Genomic DNA, 22,751 nt, shown 5'->3' on the forward strand with positions numbered 1-22,751 from the left:
TCCCTCCCCAGGGCTTCTCTCCAGTCATCTCTGCCTAGGGCCACTCCCTCCCTCTCACTCGATCACTTCCTGACGCACAAAGATGGGGTTGAATCCTTCCCACCTTAAAATAACCCTCCGTCCCTCGGGGTAAGACAGAGCCGTTTGCAACAGGCCAGTGCCACCGCCGAGCTGCAGCACATGGGATAAAAATAAAAATAAAGCATCGGGAACCACGGGTGCCAGGAGGAGCAGAGGTGCTGAGAATGGACAGGGGAGGCGGCTCAGCGGTGAGCGCCGCCCGGGCCTTTCCCTGCGGGCACTGGCGGTTCTGGGCAGGGGCTGCCGGCACCCGGCGGATTCCACCCCGAGACAAGTGCCGAACTCTGTGCAGTGCAGGGGCTCCACGCCAAGCAGAGGAGCGCGGGAGAGCAGACTGGCACTTCCTGTGATCTCGCAAGAAGCCGGGGACTCACCAGGGGGTGGCGCTCCTGAGCACAACCTGGCAGGGGCGGCCGCCGTCTTCAGCCGCCTGCAGCCTTTTCCTCTCTGGGCAGATGTGGGGGCCTGTGGGATAGCAGACACGTGGCCAGCACCCTCCCCAAAGGCCTTCTCCAAGGGTAGCCCAGGGAAGGATGCTAAGGAGTAGAGCCCAAACCTCCACAGAGGCAGCACAGCCTTCCCAGCAGACTCGACCGAGAGCCACGCCCGAGGGACAGGGCACAGGGGTCTGGCACCTGCTGTGTCACCGGCCTTCCTTGCAACGTGTCCTGGGCTGCAGATACTGCTGGACAGACACATGCCTAGACTCTCAGAGGGCAGGGGGCTCAGGACCACCTTGTATGGCCTCTTCACGCCACAGACCAGGAAACGGGCCTGGTTGGGCACAAGGGTTGGAAGGGAGAGAAAAGACTTAACCTCGTGACAAGTGCAGCCTAACTTTGGCTGGTTCTGTCAGTATGGGATTGAGGTGTTCAATATCCCACTCTACCTCCCCAGCGGAGGGGAGAAGTAACTCTAAGGGGCTGGGGTGGGCAGACAACACTTACAGTCTTCTGTGATTCTGTCCCCAGTGTCTGGCATTTATTTTAAAATTACTCCCAGAGAAAACACCGCCTGCCTGAAAACCCAGAGAAACAGCAGGCAACAGAAGCAGACCCACTGGTAAACCTGAGTTATCAGACAAGAACTTTACAGTAACTGTGGGGGTGGGCGTTCCGCCTAGTGGACTAGGTTGAGAGGCCTGTGGCCCACATCAGAGGCCTGGGTTCCACTCCTGGCCCTGGCCCCTGACTCCACTTCCTACAGTTCAGACCCTGGGAGGGAGCGGGTGATGGCTCAGGTACCTGGGCCCCTGCCACCCACGTGGGAGCCTCTGGACTTTGGCCTGGCCCAGGCCTAGCTGCTGGGGGCACGTGGGGAGTGAACAAGAGAGAAGAGCTATCCTTCTCTGTCTCTCTCATTTCTTCTGAAGTTAATTAATTTTTTAAAAATAAAATAACCATATTAGTGTGCTCAGGAAATAGCATAAAAAATAGGCAAAATGGTTACAAAGGTAGAGATTGTCACAGAAAATTTGAATCCATAAAAGAGCATCAAATGGACATTCCGGAACTAAAAATTACAACATTTGCAATTAAGAAATTGTCTTTGTTTAAAAAGTTTTGCTTATTTTTAAATATTTTTCTTTTATTTATTTGAAAGGTAGAGTTATGTATATAGAGAGATCTTCCATCTGTTGGTTCACTCCCCAAATGGCTGTAACAGCAGGGTTTGGGCCAGGCAGAAGCCAGGACCCAGAGCTTCTCCCAGGTCTCCCACGTGGGTGCAGGACCCCAAGCACTTGGGCCGTCGTCCACTGCTTTCCCAGGTGCATCGACAGGGAGTTGAGTTTAAAGCAGAGCACCCAGCCCTGGAAGCGGTGCCCACGCGGGATGCTGGCATTGCAGGCGGAGGCTTAACCTGCGATGATGCCACAATGCTGGACCCAAGATTGATGGATCAATCGATTGATTGATTCATTCATTTATTTTAAAGGCAGCATGACAGAGGAGGAACAGACAGAACGAGAGAGATTTTTCATCTGCTGGTTCACTTCGTAAATGGCTGCAAGTGCCTCGGGCCTCGGGACGCCAATGAGCGATGCTGGTGTTACAAGTTGCACCTTAAATCACTGTGTTTACAATGCCTGCCCCAACTGGCCATCTTAAGAGCAGACGGGGCGGGGTCTGGCATTGTGATGTAGCAGGTAAAGCTGCTGTGTGCAATGCCAGAATCCCATATGGGTGCTGGTTCAAGTCCCGGCTTCTCCACTTCCGATCCAGCGCCCTGCTAATGACCTGGGATAAACAGCGAAGGATGGCCCTAGTGCTTGGGCCCCTGCCACCCACGTGGGAGACTGAATCAAGCTCCTGGCTCCTAGCTTCAGCCTGGCTCCTCCCTGGTCACTGAGGCTGTCTGGGGCATGAACCAACAGATAGGAGAGCTCTCTCTTTCTCTTGCTGTGACCGCTGACTTTTAAATAAAATAAATATTAAAAAAAAAAAAAAAGGAGTGGGGCCAGTGCTGTGGCATAGCACATGTGTTAAGCCGCCGTCTGCAGTGCCGACATGCCTTATGGGTACTGGTTCGAGTCCCAGCTGTTCCACTTCCAATCCAGCTCCTGCTAATGCGCCTGGGAAAGCAGTGGAAGATGGCCCAAGTGCGTGGGCCCCTGCACTCATGTGGGAGACCCAGAAGAAGCTCCTAGCTCCTGGCTTCAGTCTGGCCCAGCCCTGGCCATGGTGGCCATTTGGGGAGTAAACCAGTGGATGGAAGATCTCTTCTCTCTCTCTCTCTGCCTTTCAAATAAATAAATAAATCTTAAATAAAGGAGCAGACTGGAAACAGCAGTTTTCAGGATCCACTGTCAGGATGCACTGGAAGGTGACTCCATGGAAAACATCCACTCTGATGCTCACAGAGGAGAAGGGAGAGCAGGAGGGTGGAGAACCCAGCTGCAGAGGACGGGCGGTGGGGCAGAGTCCTAAGGTCTAACAGCGTCGCGAGAGACGCCAGGCAGGAGGAGCGAGCCAGGAAACAGGAATAGCGGAAGACACAGGGTCTGAGCCTTTCCCCAGATAACTCCCAGGTTATGTGGATTTCTCTGGCTCTTTGTTATAGGGTCAATGCACAGAAACCAGCTGTATTTTTCCATACCCGCCATGAACAAATACAGGGATAATGCAGAACTTAAAATAGCATCAGTGGATACCTAGACGTAAAGCTAAAGGACTCATAAAGAAAAGTCAGAGCCAACCTGGAACACGGAGGAATACGCTAAACCGCGTTTTGGGATTGTAAGGGTCATCGTGGTGAAGACTGTCATTTCTCATAGGACCTACAGATGCAGCAAGGTCCCAATCAGAGTCTCCAGCAGGGATTAAGATGCAAAGGAGGGGCCGGTACTGTGGTGTATCAGGTAAAGCGCTGGCTGCAGTGCTGGCATTCCATATGCGTGCCGGTTCTAGTCCTGGCTGCTCCACTTCTGATCCAGCTCTCTGCTGTGGCCTGGGAAAGCAGTGGAAGATGGCCCAGGTGCTTGGACCCCTGCATCCATGTGGGAGACCCAGAAGAAGCTCCAGACTCCTGGTTTTGGATCAGTGCAGCTCCATCACTGCAACTGGGGAGTAACCAGCAGATGGAAGACCTCTCTCTCTCTCTCTCTCTCTGCAACTCTGACTTTCAAATAAATAAATAAATCTTAAAAAAAAAAAAAAGATGCAAAAGAAACACCACAGGTGATCCCACCGGCGTGATGCACTGTATCGGGCTGCAATGCCCCAGGCCTCCTCAGGCCACTGATTGCCACACCAGTTAGGGTTCCCTGAGAAAGCCCAGGGAACTCAGCAGGAACTGCGGCAGGCAGGAACAGGCTCCAGCCCGGCGGGAGCTGCCCTGGGTGGGCTTCAGAGGTGGACCAGGAACCTGTCCAGAGCGGCACTTTAGTCTCGGGGCAGAGCCGGCCACTCAGCACCGATTCCCAGCTGGACAGTCATTCCCTGGAAGGATCACACTCGCTGTGTGCCGGGGTGGGGGTGCCTCCGGCTCTCGGCTCCTGCTCCTCCACCTCCGGCACAGCGGAGCCAGGTGGGTGCTCTCGGACCCCGTGGCCCGGGCGAGGGCTGGCAAGGTGGCCCCACGCCCTCCCATGCCTGGCATCTGATCCGGACCCCACAGGTCCCCAGCAGAGGGAGCTTGGTTTGCTCCGGGTGTGCCTGACCCGACTCCTCTGCTGTCAGAGGGTGCTGACTCCGGCCACAGTGTGCAGGGCACCACGGCCCCCGGGGTAGGGATGCCGGGCGGGGCTGGGGTGTTGGGGAGATGGCCCTTCAGGGAAAACCAGGAGGGGCTCCCCAGAGACGGGACTGCGAAGGGGCAAGCGAAAGGCAGGCAACGTATTGGTGCTGGGGTCACCCTCGTCACAGGGAGCGCAAGTGCCTGGGGTGAAACCCGGACTGTTTTGTGGCCTCAGAACCGGTGGCGCCAGAAGAGTTGGCCCCAATCCTCAATACCTTCCAGCTCCCGGCGCTGACCCCGCCCCTCAGGCTCCGCCCACAGATCCTCCCCTCCTACTGACTCCACCCCCACCAACTCCACCCCTCCCTCTGGCCCCGCCCAACGCCTGCTCCACTTATCCTGGGAGGCCGCACTTGTGTGCGTCTGGTTCCCTCCAGGGCGGCCCTTGCCCCCCACTCTGAAACTTCGCCTCGGGGTACCTCGCGGCCTCCTGTGGGTCCGCAGGCCTGGCATCGACCAGGACGAGCTGGGGTGGACCTGAGTGGCCGAGGTTGTGCAGCGCAGTCCCTCCCAGCGGGCCCAGAGCAGCGACCCCCGCTCTGGGCAGCACGGTGAGTGCGGTGGGCCCAGGGCGGGCTGTGGGAGGGCTGCGGGAGGGCCGCGCCCTGCCCGCCACGCGGTGCGCCCGGCTGGAGGACGCGGGAGGGTGCGGCCTCACCGTGCTGGGAGGCTGCGGGGGCAGGTCCGGGAGCCCCGCCGTGTCCATGCCGGCCTTTGCCCGGGCAGCCTGGACTCCAGCTTCCCCACAGGGGAGGATGCGGTCCAGGTGGCGTGGCGGTGCCTGACATAGCCCAGGGCCTGGCTGCACCTGGGCACGTGCCGGGCCGCTCCAGAGAGAGGACAGCGGCTGGGCTTGTCCCGTGGGGCGAGGAGGGCGTCCTCCAGGTCCCAAAGCAAAAGTAGTGCCCTGGAGCGTGGGGAGAGTGGGCCAGAAACTGATGTGGGGCTCAGCTGCCCGGCTCGGAATGAGGTCCTGGAATCCCACCTCTGCAGGGTGGTTCGGGGCTCCGGTGCAGGCCCGGGCACTTCGCATTTCCGAAACCCGGCAGGTGACAGCAGTTATCGCCCAGGCTGGACAGCTGGGGGCCCTGGGTCGCAGCCAGGCTTGGCCGATAAAATCCATACTTTGTGTGGCATGGCTGGTGCTCGCCCACGTTTCAAAAATGGGAGTTTTTGTCTGATGATGGGCTTGGAGGGGCGGGCGTTGGGCCTGGGGGTTAAGATGCCACGTGGGATGCCCACACCCCGGACCAGAGTGCCTCCGTTTGAGTCCTGGCTGCACTCTCAGTTTCAGTTTCTTGCTGATGCTGATGCTGATGCAGACCTGGGGGGGTGGGGAACAGGTGATGGCTTAAGTGGTTGGGTCTCTGCCACACACAAGGGAGACCTGGGTAGAGCGCCCCGCTCCTGCCTTCCACCTGGCCCAGCCTTAGTGTTTGTGTTTTTGTGGGCATTTGGGGAGTGAACCAACAGATGGGCGATATTCTCCCTCTCTCTCTCTGCCTATAAAATAAATAATTTGTTAAAAGTTGGAGAAGATGAGAGCAGTTCTGGGGTTAGAGATGCGACAGCTACACAGATGGCTACACATGTGAATCCACTTAATATCGCTGAATCAGACTTAAAAAGGTGTAAAAAGTATTTAGTGGGAATAGAATTTAAAGAATGGATTCTTTAGATAACTTAGCCATGGGTGGCAGCTGGGGACCGAGATGGGGATTCCCCCACCACCCCGTTTAAAGCAGTTATTCCTTTAAAGTAGATCAGTATTTTCACACGCACTCTCAGCGTGGGAATGCAGCTCGCGAGCTTGATCAAGAGTGTGGTGGCTCCAGGTGCGAGCGGCCGGGGACAATGACGACTGCCAAGGCCTGCCCTCTTCTGCTCCATCCCATGCTCCTTCTTGTCCCACTCTTCCTCTTGGTCAAGTCCTCGTTCAAGGCTCTCCCTGGAGTCCACCTCCAGGGAAGGAGCACGCATGTGGGTGCCAGTGCCCGGGTGCACAGTGGAGGAGACACGGGTGGGTACTGGCGCCTGGGTGTCAGTGGAGGAGACGCGTGTGGGTGCCGGCGCCCAGGTGCATGGTGGAGGAGACGCGTGTGGGTGCTGGTGCCTGGGTGTCAGTGGAGGAGACACGTGTGGGTGCTGGTGCCTGGGTGTCAGTGGAGGAGACGCGTGTGGGTGCCGGCACCCGGGTGCACAGTGGAGGAGACACATGTGGGTGCTGGTGCCTGGGTGTCAGTGGAGGAGACGCGTGTGGGTGCCGGCGCCCAGGTGCACAGTGGAGATGCGTGTGGGTGCCGGCGCCCAGGTGCACGGTGGAGGAGACGCGTGTGGGTGCTGGTGCACAGTGGAGGAGACGCGTGTGGGTGCTGTCGCCCGGGTACATGGGCAGGGTGGAGGCAGTGGACGGAGGGGCTGCCTCCACCCCCTCCCCAGGCCCAGCTTCCCACCTGCCTCAGCCCTGTCTGCTGCAGCAGCCTGAAGGGCAGTGGGGCAGCTGCTGGCCGTGTTTCCCGGGAGTTCTGATGGCTGCATCGTCCCTGCAGTGGACACCTTGGAGCAGCTGGTTCTGACGTGGTGGCCTGATGGCAGGGGGTGGCTGCTGAGCTGCTGTGACAGCAGGAGACCTCTGCTCTTCACCGGAAGGCAGTGCTTTCCCCTCGTGGCTGGTCCCTGAGTGTTTCCTGGGAAGCCCCCATCACCTTGCTCTCCACTCCGTGGGTGTGATTGTGTACATGGGACCCCACAGTAAGCGCGGCTTCTCACTGAGTAACTGTCATCATTTAAGCCTCACAAGAATGCTGTGGGGTTCATGTCTTAATGTCCCACTTTATAGATGCGGAAACTGAGGGTCCACAGATTAGAATGATTTCCCCAGGACTGTAGAACCTGGACGTAGCAACGGTCAAGCTCAAGCCCAGTGGTCGTCGATCCCCAGGCTGACCTGGAGTGCTGTGTGGTAGTGGCCTCTGAGGACCCACAAGGGGCTCCTCCAGACTGGAGCAGCGTGGGTCGCCAGGCAGGCCTGACCCATCGGAGGCACCGCCCGCGGCTAGGGCTTGCTGGGTGCTTGGCTTGGGCAGGAGCCAGGGTAGGAAAATCCCACCTATACACATGATATCCTCACAGCACTTTACGTTATGCGTTATCCATGAAATGCACAGTCTGATATAAAGGTTGAGCCCATGAGAAAGGCGTTTCAGAACCGCGCTCTCGAAGGCTGCTCCAGGCGAGGAATCCGCGCCTCAGTCATGTGCCCTGGGTGACAGATGGAAGTGGAGAAGCCGAGGCTGCACGGTCTCCTGACTGCCCCCCACCGCCCCGCTCTCCTCCCCTGCCCGGCCGGCGGAGTCAAGGACACCTCCTGGAGTCCTGGCCTGGCTGCTCGGGTTCTGAGCTGGCGACCTGCAAGGGGGCCCGGGATCTGGGGTAAAGAGTGAGGAGCTGGCTTGGAGGCTGAGTTTCAGATGTGGGATGTCCAGTGGAGACGCCCTGTGAGCAGGTGTCGCGTCTCTTGGGAGAGAGCTCTGAGCTGGATTCATCGACTGGGGAGTTTGGGAAGAGAACTCCGCGGGGCGGAGGGTGCAGCTGCGCCATGGAGAACCATGCCGCGGGCATTTTCGGCTCTACGAGCCAGATTGTGTCTGTAGCCACAATGCCACCCACCGTTGGAGCGCCAGTGCAGCCAAGGACAGCCTGCACGAATGGGCCTGGCTGTGTCCCAACAAAACTTTCTTCTAGCAGCTGACAGGCCAGATTTACCTCTCTGGGCATTTTTTACCAACCCCTGATCTAGAGAAAGGATGTAGAACAACAATAACAAAATGCCACAGTTTCAACATGCTAAAAAAAGAACCAGAGAGGGAAACTAAGAAGCCATCAGAAAGAGCCAAGACAGGGGCAGGTGTGTAGTCTAGAAGTTCAAGTTCAGAAACCTGTGTCCCACGTTGGAGAACGAGACCCGGCTCCTGGAGTCAGTCGGATCCTTGAGCGGTGATGGCTCAAGGACCTGGGGCCCTGCTATCCAGGTGGAGGCCTGGCCTGGACTGAGTTCCCACTTCCTAGCTTTGGCCTGAGCCGGCTCTGGCCATTGTAGGCGATTGGGGAGTGAATCAGTGGAAAAGAGCTCTGTGTTTCTCAGTTTCTCTGTCTCTCAAATAAAAAAATGTAATAAACATAGCTAGATTTCCATTTAGAAAGTAGTATACCAATGTAAGCAAACTTAAGAATTCTACAGAAGGGTGGTAAGCAGGTCTTGAATGAAAGGAAAGACATCTTTTTTAAATTTTTTGATTTTTATTTTTTTTTTACAGATAAAGTTAGTGAAAGAGAGACAGAGAGAAAGGTCTTCCTTTCATTGGTTCACTCCCCAAATGGCCGCTAAGGCCTGCGCTGCACCGATCTGAAGCCAGGAACCAGGTGCCTCCTCCTGGTCTCCCATGCGGGTGCAGGGCCCAAGCACTTGGGCCATCCTCCAGTGCCCTCCCGGGCCACAGCAGAGAGCTGGACTGGAAGAGGAGCAGCCGGGACTAGAACCCAGCACCCATATGGGATGCTGGCCCTGCAGGCAGAGGATTAACCAAGTGAACCACGGCGCCAGCCCCAAGACATCTGTTTTTGAATGGTCATGTGAACTGAGCAGTTGGCCTCTGTGCCTCAGTTTTCCCATCTGTGAAATGGGATGATGATCTTAGGGCAATAACTGGGGTAAAATTAACATAACAGTCTAGTTAATGCAGTCGGCCCTTTATTTCTGAAGCCACCGTCAACCCACTAGGAATTTCAAATATTCAAAAAATGGTGTTATCTGTGCTGAACACATACATGCTTCTTTTTCTTGGCTTTGTTCCCTACGTCACCCAGTCTAACAGTATTGACACAGCGCCGGCATAGCAGTGGGATTACAAGTAGGCCAGAGTCAGAGAGCCCAGGACGAGGTGTGCAGTGTGCACAGACACGACAGCGCCTCCTGCAGGAGATGTGAGTGTGTGTGAACGTGTGTGTGCGGGCTGGCGCTGCTGGAGCCCGCCCCCACAGACAGCACAGGACGACGGGGGCGGGGGGGGGGGGTAAAGCAGGACTGTGGAACAGCGTCGGGTAGATCAACAGGAGGCCTTGCTGTGGTGGAGCCGTCTCTTCGGACTACTTTATAAATGGAAGCACGGTGAAAGTTGTTTTGTCCCTGGACAACATAGAAGGAAACCTGCGGGGGAAGCCGGGGCCATTCTGAAGCGTTAGCTGGGCAGCCGGGGAGCGGCCATCCTGGTACGGGGACCCGGGCCAGCTGGGCGCTCCTCTAGGGTTGGGGGACCGAGGCCGCGAGCCGGAAGTGCAGGTGGGCACTGGCTGTTGGGCGCAGCGTGGAAGACTGTGTCGTCCTAAGTTGTGGGCTCGTCCTGCGAGGCCTGCGCTGCCGGGATGGCGGGCGACGGCGGTGTTCCACAAGAAGCACCGGAGGCAAGTTTTGGTGAACATGTCTGTTTATGGACAATCTATCTCAAGCTTTTAAAGGGCAGGCGGAGGGGGCGTGGCTGATCCAGGCAACGCTAATTCTATAGGACAGAGCGGATATTGGGCCACTATGCTTCTCCAATCAGCTTGAAGGTCACGGAGCCCACATAGCCTCCCAGGTGGTCCTGATGGGCCTGGGCCACACCTGGGAGCTGTTTACCTGATTGACAATTACAAGGCCCGGCAGCTGGAAGCAGGGGTGGGGGTGGGGAGTGGGAAGTGGGGGGGGAGGAATGTGCCTGGGGCTCCTGCTGCCTGCCAGCGGTCAGGTCCTAGGGTCCTTCCCGGAGGTGTGGTGTGCCGGGCCCTCTTAACCTCTGGCATGGGCAGGGCGGGCAGTCTCCTGGCCAGGCACGGGATCACCCGCACTAAGTGAGGCCTTTTGGGCGGAGTCACTGACCACTGACAGGCGCAGGAAGGGTCCCTGGCTTCTCCCTTTCCTTCCTGAAAGCGGGAGGTAAATCTCACGTGGAAAACGCCCTCCTACGGGAGGAGGTGGGATACCCTGTGGCCACCAGGGCCCGCGCTGAGGCCCAGAGCCCTCTGCGCCCACAAACCTCAGCCTGCACTGACCTTGACCCTTCTGGTCATTTCTAAGTGCCGGCTCCCCAGCCCCAGCCCCAGCCCCAGTCCCTACCCCAGCCCCAGTCCCAGCCCCAGTCCCTGCCCCAGTCCCTGCCCCTGCCCCTGCCCCTGCCCCTGCCCCTCGCACTTCTCTCTTTGTCCTGCTGTGTCTGTTTCTTTGGGTTTCATTTCCTTATGCGGGCTCTTGTGCCCGTAGACCTTGTATTAAATACCCCTGTATGTGTGTCTCCCATGAATGGATGTTGTGCCAGTGTGACTGTCAGGCCAGCCGGAAACCCTGAGAGCGGAGGAGAAGGTTTCCCTCCCACCTCCTCCCACGGCATCATTTCAGAGCCCTGCCAGCAGGTGCTCCCGTGACAGTGGGTAGCTCTTCGGAATAGAACGGCGAGTGTTCAGCGTGACTTCATTTCTCCGTGGACATGCTTCTAGCGCAGTCAGTGCTTTAAACAAAGGAAATACAAACTGTCAGGAGAAAACAGGGAGAAAATTTATAATTTTTTTTATTTTTTATTTTTATTTATTTATTTATTTTTTGACAGGCAGAGTGGACAGTGAGAGAGAGAGAGACAGAGAGAAAGGTCTTCCTTTGCCGTTGGTTCACCCTCCAATGGCCGCCGCGGCCAGCGCGATGCGACCGGTGCACCGCGCTGATCCGATGGCAGGAGCCAGGAGCCAGGTGCTTCTCCTGGTCTCCCATGGGGTGCAGGGCCCAAGCACCTGGGCCATCCTCCACTGCACTCCCGGGCCACAGCAGAGGGCTGGCCTGGAAGAGGGGCAACCGGGACAGAATCCGGCGCCCCGACCGGGACTAGAACCCGGTGTGCCGGCGCCGCAAGGCGGAGGATTAGCCTAGTGAGCCGCGGCGCCGGCCGAAAATTTATAATTGTGGGTAGAGAAGCCTTTACTGAGAAAAACACCAAACCCAGAATACACACAGGGAAAAGTAATGAATGCAAGTACATTAAAGAATGAAGAAAAAAAAAAACCCCGCACAGCAGGAAAACAAACCCCAACAACACCAAACATTTAAGCTGACTACAAAATAACTGAACCACAGTGAAAGTCAAACAAGGATGTGGGGGGTCCGGCGAAAGCTCCTCCCCCAAGCTCCTCCCCCGAGCACTGGAGCACAAAGATGCATTTGCACTCCGCGGCCGCCCCTCACCAGCCTGGACGCCACGTTCCAGACTCTGCGGACACACGAGACTTCTCGCCCCCTCTCCTGTGTCATTTGCCTGCTAAAATAGCAGATTTGGTTCTACCCCTTTTGCCTTCTTGTCTCCTAAGCCTAACGGGAAGAGACTGCCAGGCAAGGCACTGATAAAGCAGGCGCGCGGTTTTCATTTGCGATCCCCGACTGCGGGTCTCCCGAGATCAGAGGTCGGTTTCCCGAGATCAGAGGTCGGCTCAGCGCGCCTATTACATTTGTTTCTCCTGGGTCCGAGGTGGGGTTTTCAGTCCATGTTTTCTCAAGCTTAACCACGTCCTTGTCTCAACTTTGCTGAAACACAGAGACTTCAGATGAGAAGTCTGCCTTCCCACTGAAGGGTTAAAAAGTTAAAAGCCGCTCCCCCACCCCCTCCCCTCCTCTGTGAACTCTCCCGACCTCACTAGACTTGCTCTGTATAGCCATACTCTTTAAAGTTAGTCAGTGAATTACCCCAATGTAGATGTAACCTTAGTTTCACCTAAGTAAGATAGAAAGAGTCACTGTTTGTCTCTTTGCTCCTGGAACTCTTGACCCCACCATATGGCCCTTATCGCCATTCGGCTGCATTCCTGGGTATCATCGATGCAGCTGTGTGGCCCTCCCTTTTGGCAATAGGAGGCTTTTTGATCCTCCCTGTATAGGCCATATGGTTCTCTGATGTCTAATCAAGCCCTTACTCGATATCCTGTACTCCCTGTATTCATAAATCACCTGATTGTAAAATCACTTAACTTGTATCAATTGTTTACTCTACCGACTGTTTATCTATGCAATGATTGATTTTCTTTGTTTAAGACCCTTGACTTCTCGCGGCCGCCGCCTGTACTGAGACGGGGCCCCCCCGGCATGCTGGAAAAATAAACCCTTTGCAGTTGCATGAGAGAAAGTCTCTTGGAGCATTCTTGGGGTGGCGAGCGCAATTCAGCTCTTACATTTGGAGGTCCTACCGAGATCGCTCCGCTGCCCGCAGACGTCTCCAACGGACATCTCTCGGGGTAAGTGAAGGCGCCTAAAGGATAGGGACTCTGTGCACGTGCGTTTCTGTTTCTGTATCTAGTTGATCTGGTTGGGTTCAGGCCTGAAGTGGTTTGGGTTTTGGGCTGGCACCGTAGACGTTGGGGCTGGCAGACGTGCCCGGAAGCCACACGCTACCGCCCTGAGGGACGCCTCGGGAGGACCCGGAGACTGAGGACGCTCAGCGAAACGAAACTCCCATCAGGAATCCCCCAGTCGGGAATTCGGTGCCAGCATCAGTGTTCCTCCTTCCTCTTTAGCATATTTTTGGTTTTTCTATTGAATAAACTGTTTCCAGACTCACGTTTTGTTTGTACTGCTGAGATTTTGGTATTCGATCAAGCTTGTTAGTCTTCTGCATTTGTTAAGGTACTTTGTTGGTTGTCTTGCTGTTTGTTGATTGTATTCTCTTGTCATTTAGCATTGGTATGGTATCGCCAGCATCCTCACAGGGCTCTGAGGCGGTTCCGGAGTCTGTATGTGTTGCCTGCATTGTAGCGACCGGTGGTTTCTGATTTTCTACACTGTTTGTCTGTTCGTGTACATTGTGTTGTCCGCTAACATGGGCCAGACTGTGTCTGCACCTTTGTCTCTAACTTTGAATCATTGGTCGGAGGTAAGCGGCCGGGCGCATGATCTCTGTCAGTCAAAAAGGCAAAGTGGCAGACCTTCTGTGCCTCTGAATGGCCAGCTCTCGGGGTGGACTGGCCCCCCGGCGGCTCTTTCCACCTACCGCTCATCTGGAGAGTAAGGGAGGCCGTGTTTCAGCCTGGTCACCAGGGACACCCGGATCAACAGCCGTACATCTTAGTCTGGCAAGATTTGTGTGAAAATCCGCCCGAATGGGTAAAGTCTTTTCAGCCACCGCCTGACTCTCAGGCTGTAACCTTGCCGATAAAAACGCTGAACCCCGCGGTAGCGCCGAAACCGCCGCCGGTGTTGCCCAAGTCTCAACAAGATCTTGTAACCCTTGACTCGTTAGCTCCTTACTCCCGAACACCCCTGCACCCCTCTCCCCCTTCTCCGCCTCCTACCTCTCCTGCGTCTCCCAGCCCCCCACCATCCAGCGGACCTGAGAGTCCTTTCAGTACCGCTTCGGCTCCCTCCGAGCCTCCTGCATCTCCCCCATCGCCGGGGGGGGGGGGGGCAGCACAGGGGACTCGGAGTAAGAAAGCGCAAAGTCCGCAGGACGCGGTGATACTCCCGCTATGACCGATTGGAACGATGGTGGAGGGTGGGAACGGAGAGGGTCTGCAGGTACTCCAGTATTGGCCATTTTCCTCCTCTGATCTTTATAACTGGAAAAATAACAACCCTCCTTTTTCAGAGACCCTACTCGCCTGACGAGGTTGGTCGAGTCACTAATGTTTTCCCATCAGCCCACCTGGGATGATTGCCAGCAGCTGTTAAAAACCCTCTTCACTTCAGAGGAGCGGGAGAGAATACTTCTGGAAGCTAGGAAAAACGTCCTTGGACCGGATGGGAGACCAACGCAGCTCCAGCACCTCATTGATGACTCTTTCCCCTTGCGCCGACCTGACTGGGACCCCAACACGCGAACAGGTAGGGAGCATCTGTCCACCTATCGCCAGTCTCTAATGACAGGACTCCAAGCTGTGGCCCGGAAGCCCACTAATTTGGCTAAGGTAAGGGAAGTGCTACAGGGACCAGAAGAGACGCCCTCCATGTTTCTGGAAAGATTAGTGGAAGCCTATCGTAGGTACACCCCATTTGACCCCCAGTCGGAGGGGCAAAGAGGTTCGGTGTCTATGGCTTTCATAGAACAGTCTGCCCCCGATATCCGCCATAAGCTACAGCGCTTGGAGGGGCTCCAAGACTTGACATTGCGGGACTTGGTAAAGGAAGCAGAAAAAGTGAACTATAAAAGGGAGACAAAAGAAGAAAAAGAGCAGCGAAGAGAAAGGGAACGAGAGGAGAAGGAGAAGCAGCGGGCAGCTGAGAGAGAGGAGCAGGAGAGAAAAAAGGAACTGGAAAGGGAGGAACGGGAGAGTGCCAGGGAAAAGAGAAGAAACCGAGACTTAGCAAGAATTTTGGCTGCTGTGGTAGATAACCGAGAAGGTAGAAGAGTCGGGCCAGGCTGGCGGTGCCGGCCTCCCTTAGACCCAGATCAATGTGCTCACTGCAGGGACAAGGGACACTGGGCGAGAGACTGCCCCAAGAAGAAAGCGATGCCGCCCAAATCTAGCACAGCCACTGCTTTGGCCATAAGAGAAGACTATGATTAGGGGCGTCGGGGCTCGGATCCCCTCCCCGAGCTCAGGGTAAATTTTAATGTGGAGGGGACCCCCATTAATTTCGAAGTAGACACGGGAGCAGTCTATTCAGTGCTGCGGGAGCCCTTGGGTCCCCTGTCCAGCAAAAGATCACTGGTGCAGGGGGCTAATGGCAGTCAATGTCGGCCATGGACTACGAAACGGACTATGGACTTGGGTAGGGGAAAAGTTCAGCACTGCTTCCTAGTCATCCCTAATTGTCCGGCTCCACTAATGGGGAGAGATTTGCTTACCAAATTAAGGGCTCGAATAACCTTTGAACCGGCTGGACCCCGAGTGGAGTTTCTAAATCCCGTAGTAGACACCCCAGTGGCTACTGTACTGTCCATGTCGGTGGAAGATGAGTACCGACTCCATGAAAAGCCAAAAGAAGCTAGAGTTAGAAATTCAAACCTGGCTTACTGCTTATCCTAACTCTTGGGCAGAAACGGCAGGATTGGGGCTGGCTGTATGTCAGCCCCCGGTGGTCGTCACTTTAAAAACCAGTGCAGTCCCGGTTCGGGTCCAACAATACCCTATGAGTAAAGAGGCCAGGGAAGGAATTTGGCCCCACATAAAAAGACTACTTGCCTTGGGAGTCCTAAAGACTTGTCACTCAGCCTGGAACACACCCCTGCTGCCGGTTAAAAAGCCCGGAATACAGGACTATCGCCCGGTGCAGGACCTAAGGGAGGTCAATAACTGTGTACAAGACATCCATCCTGCTGTGCCCAACCCCTACAGTCTGCTAAGCACTCTTAGCCCTGATCGCGTTTGGTATTCTGTACTGGATCTGAAAGATGCCTTCTTGTGCTTGCGATTATATGTTGACAGCCGGCTACTGTTTGCCTTTGAGTGGCAGGATCCTGAGGAGGGGATATCGGGACAGTTAACTTGGACTTGGTTACCACAAGGTTTCAAAAATTCGCCAACTATATTTGATGAGGCTCTTCACCAAGACCTGAGCCACTTCCGGAGGGACCACCCGGAGGTGACCTTATTGCAGTGTGTAGATGACCTGCTGCTGGCCGCTGTGACTCGGGAACACTGTGAGTATGGAACAAGATCGCTGCTGCAGGAGCTGGCTCGGCTAGGTTACAGGGCCTCGGCCAAAAAGGCACAGCTATGCAGGAGGGAGGTCACCTTCTTGGGATATACTCTTAAGAATGGAAAACGCTGGCTAACTGGAGCCCGTAAAAAGACTGTGACTCAAATTCCTGTCCCCACTACTCGAAAACAGCTTCGAGAGTTTTTGGGGACGGCAGGATTTTGTAGACTATGGATTCCAGGATTTGCGTCTCTAGCTTCTCCCCTCTATCCATTACTCAAGGGAGATAGAGAATTTGAGTGGGGGCCGGAACAGCAGCAAGCATTCGATGGCATTAAACAGGCGCTGTTAGCGGCGCCAGCCCTAGCCTTGCCAAACATCGAAAAGCCTTTCACCCTTTACATTGAGGAGTGAAAAGGGGTGGCCAGGGGAGTCCTGACCCAGACCCTAGGACCCTGGAAGAGACCGGTGGCCTATCTGTCCAAACGACTGGACTCCGTTGCGAGCGGGTGGCCCCGATGCTTGAAGGCTATTGCAGCCGCCGCCCTACTGACCAAAGACGCGGACAAATTAACTTTGGGACAGAAACTTACTATCACAGCTCCGCACTCCCTAGAGAGTGTCATATGTCAGCCACCCGACAGGTGGCTCTCGAATGCCCGCATCACCCATTACGAGAGCATTCTCCTGGACAAGGAACGAGTTACCTTTGGCCCACCGACTGTGCTGAACCCCGCCACCCTGCTATCGGATGAAACCGCTGACCCCGTCATCCGCACCTGCCAGGATATCTTGGCAGAAGAGGCCAGCGTCCGCCAAGACTTGACAGATCAGCCTCTGCCCAACCCGGAGGTAACATGGTTCACGGACGGGAGCAGCTTCATATTAAGCGGTAAGCGGCAGCCGGGGCGGCGGTAGTCAGCGCAACGGACATTATTTGGGTGGCCAGCCTGCGAGAAGGAACTTCGGCCCAGAAGGCTGAACTGATCACCTTAACTAAGGCATTGGAGCTGGCGGAGGGAAAAAGGGCAAATACATATACTGACAGTCGCTATGCTTTTGCCACAGCCCGTGTCCATGGGGCGATTTACCAACAGCGAGGACTACTAACTTCAGCCGGAAAAGAAAGAAAACACACGGCTGAAATCCTCCGTTTGCTGGCTGCTGCCTTACTACCCGCCAAGCTGGCAATAATCCACTGCCCTAGCCATCAGAAAGGGGCCGACCCGATGGTCATGGGGAACAGGAGGGCGGATGAAGAAGCCAAGGCAGTCGCCCTACGAGACCCTGAGATAAGCGTCCTTGTGGCAGAGAGGAAAAGTGAACTCCCATCGGAAGCGGGGAAGGACTCATTGGAGAAACAAGCCCTTTCTTACTTACAGCAGGTCCGTCCGTTCACTCACCTTGGGGCGCGAAAGCTATGAAGCTTGTTAAGAAATCAGCCCTTCTCTCTCTCTCCTTCTGACAATCGGCAACTGGCAGAGCGGGTTACCAAGAACTGTAAGGCCTGCCAAGCGGTAAACGCCTACCCAACTCAAACACCAAACGGGAAGAGACTAAGGGGGGATAGACCGGGACGATATTGGGAGGTAGATTTTACTGAAGTCAAACTGGCTAGATGTGGCTATCGGTACTTGTTAGTTTTCGTAGACACCTTCTCAGGGTGGGTGGAGGCCTACCCTACCCGCAAGGAAACAGCACTGGTTGTGGCCAAAAAGATTATTGAAGGAATTTTTCCCCGGTTTGGGCTTCCTAAGGTGATTGGGTCTGATAATGGGCCAGCGTTCATGGCACAGGTAAGTCAGGGATTGGCTAAAATACTGGGAATCGCTTGGAAGTTACATTGTGCTTACCGACCTCAAAGCTCAGGACAGGTAGAATGAATGGAACAATTAAGGAGACTTTGGCTAAATTGGCGATGGAGACTGGCTTAAAGGATTGGACTATGCTCCTACCTTATGCTTTATTCCGGGCTAGAAACACTCCTTCTCCTTCTATGTTTAACCTCACCCCTTTTGAAGTACTGTGTGGTTCCCCACCCCCGGTTGAAAGTTTTGCCACTGCTATAGATACCCAATCTTTGCCTTACACCCCCTTAATTGTTGGGTTAAAGGCCCTGGAGGACATCCAGAAATTTGTCTGGCGGCAGCTGTCCGCACGTTATCAGCCGGGGGAAGTGACTGCGCCACATCGCTTCCAAGTTGGAGACTCTGTCTACGTAAGAAGACACAACCAGAGCAACTTGGAACCACGCTGGACAGGACCCTGCGTGGTGCTCCTCACGACCCCGACGGCAGTGAAAGTAGATGGCATCGCCAGCTGGGTCCACGCATCGCACCTCCAACCAGCGCCTGCGGCAGGAACAGAATGGCAACTGGAAGAGACTGATAATCCGTTTAAACTTCAGGTTTGCCGTGTGGGTAATGGGAATGTGGATTCTTCCCCCAGCAGGCAGCAATCCCCATGAACCTCAGCTGCTCACCTGGGAGGTGATCTCCCCCATGGGTCAGGTCGTTTGGTCAGTCAGTGGCACCCATACACCAGGGACGTGGTGGCCCCCCCTCCATCTGGATGTGTGTCAGTTGGCTGTGGGGTTGGACACCTGGGATCTACCAGACCAGAGGGAACCGACCAATATCCCCCTGGACGGACAATCCGGAGGTTGGGGCTATGTCCCTCAATTGGGCGGTGGTAACGGGTGGGTTGGGTGCAGGTATCGAACCAAAAGGTGTCAACTACGCCAGTTAGAATTCTATGTATGCCCCAAGGACGGCAGGAACCAGCGACAAATTTTTCAATGTGGGGGGCCAGAATCCCTATACTGTGGGGCTTGGGGGTGTGAAACCACGGGGACCGCTAGCTGGAAGCCCTCTTCTAGTTGGGATTGGATTACAGTACAGCGCAACTTTACCCCTGAGGGAAAGGATAAATGCACATCCTTACGAGGGACCCCGTGTGAAAATACCCCCACATGTAACCCTCTAAATGTCATCTTCACCAGTAAAGGAAAGGAACTGTCGACCCTCACTAGCTGGATGAAAGGAAGGACTTGGGGGCTTAGGTATTATTTCTCAGGAACCGACTTTGGCCTATGGTTTACTATTAAGCTGACTAGAACTGCTGTCCCAATAGCTGTAGGTCCAAACCCGGCGGTGGGGCCAAACCCCGTAGTTAATTCCAGATCCGTTGCCACCCCGAGTCTTGTAAGCACCCCATTGCCTCCACAAGTTACCTCGCCCAACTCGAACGCCCGACTGAACGCTCCCCCTCTCTTTAACCTCATAAAGGGAGCCTATACAGCCCTCAATCATACTCAGGGAGGTGTCAGGCCCTGCTGGCTCTGCTTGTCAGCAGCGCCCCCCTATTATGAAGGAACAGCTCTTAATGGGCTGCCCAGGCCTGTGAATTCCACTTCCTGTGACTGGGCAGGAGGCCATAAGCTCACTCTCCCTGAAGTTACGGGGCACGGCTTATGTATCGGAAAGCCTCCCTCGACGGTTACAAAGGCCCTCTGCAATCAAACAGTAACCCTAAATACCTCTCTTTCAGAATACTGGGCTCCCCAAGACGGTGCCTGGTGGGCCTGTAACACGGGGATAACTCCCTGTGTCTCTACCTCCGTATTCAATCAAGCTAAGGATTACTGTATAATGGTCCAGCTACTGCCAAGAATACTCTACCATGACACGGGCTCCTTTGAGGATGCTATGAAGAACAAACATCTTAGGGTAAAAAGGGAACCAGTGTCTTTGACCCTAGCAGTTCTCCTAGGCGTTGGCACGGATGCAGGAGTAGGAACTGGGACTGAAGCTCTGGTAACGGGGAATCAGCACCTATCTCAACTAAAAGTGGCTATAGCCCAGGACATTAAAAATATAGAAAATTCAGTAACTGCCCTGGAACAATCCATAACTTCTCTTTCCGAGGTGGTCTTACAAAACAGGCGGGGAATAGACCTCATCTTTATGAAGGACGGGGGCCTATGCGCAGCCTTTAAGGAGGAATGCTGCTTCTATGTAGACAAGACAGGGGTAGCGAGGGATAACATGGCTCAACTACGTAAACACTTAGAGGAAAGACAGCGGGACAGGCTTCAGCAACAGGGATGGTTTGAGTCATGGTTCACTAAGTCTCCCTGGCTGACTGCGTTATTATCAGCACTGGCAGGTCCCCTAGTTGTGCTGCTCCTAATTATTACTATAGGACCCTGTATATTGAATAGGATTGTCACGTTTCTCCAAAAGCAGATCGAAAATGTTAAACTCATGGTTATTCGTCAACAATATGTGACGCCCGGGGAAGGGGAAGCGGATGATCTCTAAGATTAGAGATCCTCACAACAAGGAGTGGGGAATGAAGGGTTAAAAAGTTAAAAGCGGCTCTCCCACCCCCTCCCCTCCTCTGTGAACTCTCCCGACCTCACTAGACTTGCTCTGTATAGCCATTCTCTTTAAAGTTAGTTAGTCAGTGAATTACCCCAGTGTAGACGTAACCTTAGTTTCACCTAAGTAAGATAGAAAGAGTCACTGTTTGTCTCTTTGCTCCTGGAACTCTGACCCCACCATATGGCCCTTATCCCCCCCCCCCCCCCCCCCCCCCGCATGCTGGAAAAATCAACCCTTTGCAATTGCATGAGAGAAAGTCTCTCGGGCGTTCTTGGGGTGGCAAGCGCGATTCAACTCTTACACCACCACCCAAACCTTAGGCTCACCTCCATGTGGACTTGGAGCATCCTTACCCTACAAAGGGCACTGAAATTGACCAGCCTGGAAGAGATTACTTAGAGAAAGAAGGGTCTGTAGAACACCCCCAAAGCTGGTTGGAGGAATTGTTACTGGTGAATGGCAGGTTCTTGTCTTCACGCAAGAAAGAATTCAGGCGTGAGACAGAGTAGTGGAAAGTAAAAAGTAGCAAAGTTTATTAGGGTAGGGACATCTGTATGGACGGATGGGCACCTCTCCAGACAGGACCTGAGAGAGAGTGTGCAGTTGCTCAGACTGGGGGGGGGGGGGGGCGAGGTTACATGGTTGAGTGGAGAGATGACACCTGACACCTGGCCAGGCCAGGTGGGCGGCTCAACAGAGAGGCAGAGGGCTGAGCGCGCAGTCCAGTTGAGGCCGGGGTTTTTAAGGAGATGGGTCTTGCTTCCCCACCTCTGCTCCTCTTGGAACAAAGGGCTTTTTGGATGTAAATAGAAAAACTTCTGAGTTTTCTCCCTGAAGTTATCAGACAGGAGGAAGGCTAGCTGGCGCCATCCTGGGTTTAGAGGAAGGGTGGGCAGGACTCCCTGGAGGGGGGGATACGGAGCAGGGTGTTTGAAATGCAGATACTGGGCTGCAGCTGGGAGACTGTGGAAGATTTGTCAGGCAGAAGGGGCGGGGACCTCCACCTGGCAGGTTATGGGGTAGGAGGGGGCAGGGCAGGATGTGAATACCGGGCTGCCCCTGAAACGTTATCGGGATGACTTTGAGATGCAGATGCATATGCTGGACATAGATGTCTTCTCTTTAGGCCTGTCACACACACATAAGCTCATATCTGACTTCCTACCTGACAGAATTACTGGAGAACCCCTAAAACTGGGTCTACTGGCATGGCACATAGCAAGCCAATCACTGAAACGGGGGTGGGGGGACAGGGAAGAGAGCAAGACTTTATTGTGATGTGCAGAGCAAGGCAGCTGCCATTCAACTCCCAAGTCCCTGAGGGGTTAAAGGCAGGGAATCTGGTAGTTTACAGGGGTTAAGCAGTGCACTGGCTGCCGTGTAGGTGCAGCCTTCCTTTGATTGGCCAGTGAAATGGCCTGTGAAATGGTCTGTGGATCTAAGGGGAGACTGGGTTTTAGTCTGTCAGGGCCTGTGGGTTCCGCACAGCTCTCAGCATGGAGGATGGCAATGAGGCGTTAGCTACCGGGACAGTTTGAGGCTTGTGATTGGGGTCTCAGCTTTGGCCTCAGGGTCTCAGGGCTCTGCTCTGCTGTCACTGCCTTTCTAGGTTACTCTCTGCAGAGGAGCTGCCTGCTAAGGAAGAGATCCTGGGGCCTGATGAGGTCTCTGTAAAGACGGAGGTGGGGCTGGCACTGTGGAGTAGCGGGTTAACGCCCTGGCCTGAAGCGCCGGCATCCCATATGGGTGCTAGTTTGAGACCTGGCTGCTCCACTTCTGATCCAGCTCTCTGCTCTGGTCTGGGAAAGCAGTGGAAGATAACCAAAGTCCTTGGGCCCCTTCACCCACGTGAGAGAACTGGAAAAAGCTCCTGGCTCCTGGCTTCCGATCGGTGCAGCTCCAGCTGTTGCGGCCAATCGGGGAGTGAACCAGCGGATGGAAGACCTCTCTCTCTCTCTCTCTCTCTCTCTCTCTGCCTCTCCTCTGTGAAACTCTGACTTTCAAATAAATAAATAAATCTTTTTTTTAAAAAAGGCCTTAGGGGTAGGGCTTGGCTGCTGTCTCCCTGCTTTCCTGTAAGTTTCCAGTCTTGAGGTGATCGATGCTAGCCACTTCTGCTGCAACGGGGGTGGAGCAGGAATTTTTAGGATTGGAGGAGAGGGAGCTGGGGGTGTTTCTTCTTCAGGGAACTTTTCCCCGAGGGGACTGTCTGCATCACCTGCGTCGTGAAGGGGTTGCCCATGTCGTTTCTGCGTAAATCACCTTGCAGGTGCGCCAGCAGTTCACAGCCACAATAAGTCACTATTCCTGAGCCTAAAAACAAACCAGAGGGGCTAGCAGTTTTGTCACTGGGGACTTGGAGTGCCAGACGAGGAGCAGAGCCATTGATTACCGCCCGCATATGG

At 54.8% G+C, this 22,751-nt stretch overlaps 1 long non-coding RNA gene across 13 annotated transcripts; it reads left to right on the top strand.

The window, feature by feature from the left end:
• The first annotated feature begins 4,625 nt into the window (after positions 1-4,625).
• LOC149120163 (uncharacterized) lies at positions 4,626-22,369 on the top strand. Of its 13 annotated transcripts, XR_016226749.1 has the most exons (7): positions 4,626-4,868; positions 12,422-12,621; positions 13,968-14,203; positions 18,075-18,368; positions 19,511-19,689; positions 21,956-22,028; positions 22,132-22,369. It is a non-coding gene; the product is annotated as an uncharacterized LOC149120163 (long non-coding RNA). The 13 variants fall into 13 exon arrangements; XR_016226743.1 differs by having other exon boundaries at positions 18,075-18,377; positions 21,956-22,366; XR_016226741.1 differs by having other exon boundaries at positions 13,968-14,286; positions 21,956-22,365.
• Positions 22,370-22,751: the final 382 nt, after the last annotated feature.

This window comes from Oryctolagus cuniculus, chromosome 20 (genome assembly GCF_051225735.1).
Source record: "Oryctolagus cuniculus isolate XC-2025 breed Fujian yellow rabbit chromosome 20, ASM5122573v1, whole genome shotgun sequence".
In the NCBI taxonomy this organism is placed as follows: domain Eukaryota; kingdom Metazoa; phylum Chordata; class Mammalia; order Lagomorpha; family Leporidae; genus Oryctolagus; species Oryctolagus cuniculus.